Consider the following 1,927-nt stretch of genomic DNA (forward strand, 5'->3'; position numbering starts at 1 on the left):
TTTGCCTCTGTGAGGGTGCTCCCTTCCAAGAGTCCTCTCCCTAGGGCCTTAATTCTCTCAAGGATTAAATGCATCTTCTCCCACTGAGATCAGTCCAGGCAGTCCTCTGCTATATATGTGCCTGGGGCCTCAGAACAGTTCTTGTATGCTGCCCTGTAGGTGTCTCAGTCTTTGGGAGTTCCCTGGGGTTTGGGTTAGTTGAGATACATGGTCTTCCTAGGAAGTTGCCCTCACTTTCAGCTTTTTCAATTTTTCCCCAACCATAGGGATCTCTTACTTCAGTCCAATGGCTGGTTGTAGGTTTCTGCTTCTGTCTCAATCTACTGCTGGTAAGGCCTGTCAGAGAACAGTCATGCTAGTTCCCATCTGCAAGCACATCATAGCATAAATAATAGTGTCAGGCCTTGGTGCTCCCCCAATCCCCATGAGATGGATCCCAAGTTGGGCAGATCATTAGATTACATTTCCTTCAATCTCTTCTCCAATTTTGTCCCTGCAGTTCTTTTAGACAGAACAATTCTGGTTCAAACGTTTTGACTGTGGGTCAGTATCATTGTCCCTCTGCTTGAGGCCCTGTCAATCTACTGGAAGTTGGCTCTTAGAGTTCCCTCTCCCCATTGTTGGGCACTTTGGCTAAGGTCACCCCCACTGAGTGCTGAGAGACTCTTACCTCCAGAGTCTTAGGTATTTTCTAGAGAGTCCCCCTGCTTCCCTCCCTGCAGGGCTGCATAATTCCACTCATTCTACTGTCTATCTCACCTTATCTCCTGCCCCTCCCACACTTGATCTTGTTCTCCTTTTTCTTTCTTCCCTTCCCAATCAGGTCCCTCCCTCCCTTTGTCTCCAATGATTATTACTTTCCACCTTCTAAGTTGGATTGAACCATCCTCACTTGGACCTTTTTGTTTGTTACACTTCTTATGGTCTTTGGGTTATATCCTAGGTTTTCTGTACTTTTTGGCTAATATCCACTTATCAGTGAGTACATACCACACAGATCCTTTTGGGTGTGGGTTGCCTCACTCAGGATATTTTCTAGTTTCATTTATTTGCCTGCAAAACTCATGATGTACTCATTTTTAGTAGCTGAATAGTATTCCATTGTGTAAATAAAACACATTTTCTGTATCTTTTCTTCGGTTGAGATATACCTGGGTTGTTTCCAGCTTCTGACTATTACAAATAAGACTGCTATGAACACAGTGGAGCACATGGTCCTTGTTGTATGGTAGTACATCTTTTAGGTATATGCCCAAGAGAGGTATAGTTGGGTCTTCAGGTAGAACTATTTCCAATTTTCTGAGGAACTGCAAGATTTATTTCCAAAGTGTTTGTACCTGTTTCCAATCCCACCAGCAATGGAGAAGTGTTCCTCCTTCTCCACATCCTCACAAGTGTGTGCCATCACCTGAGTTTTTTATCTTAGTCATTCTGATTGGCGTGAGGTGGAATCGAAGGGTCTTTTTGAATTGCATTTCTAAGACTAAGGACTTTGAACATTTATTTAAGTTCTTATTTATTTGAGATTATTCTATTGTGAATTCTCCATTTTAGCTCAGTACCCCATTTTAAATAGGGTTATTTGGTTTTTCTAGAGGTTAACTTCTTGAATTCTTTATACATTTTGGATATTATCCCTTGATTAAATGTACAGTTAGTAAATTTTTTTCCCTAATCTGTAGGTTACAGATTTTCCTATTTTACCTTACAGAACATCCCATTTATCAATCGTTGATCTTAGAGGACGGGCCATTCAGGAAATTTCCTCCTGTGCCAATGTGTTCAAGACTCTTTCTCACTTTTTCTTCTATTTGATTCAGTGTATCTGATTTATGTTGAGGTCCTTGATCCACTTGAACTAGAGCTTTTTTTGAGGTGATAAATAAGAATCTATTTTCATTCTTCTACATACAGACTTCCAATTAGA

This window comes from Mastomys coucha, chromosome X (assembly GCF_008632895.1).
Source record: "Mastomys coucha isolate ucsf_1 chromosome X, UCSF_Mcou_1, whole genome shotgun sequence".
Lineage (NCBI taxonomy): Eukaryota > Metazoa > Chordata > Mammalia > Rodentia > Muridae > Mastomys > Mastomys coucha.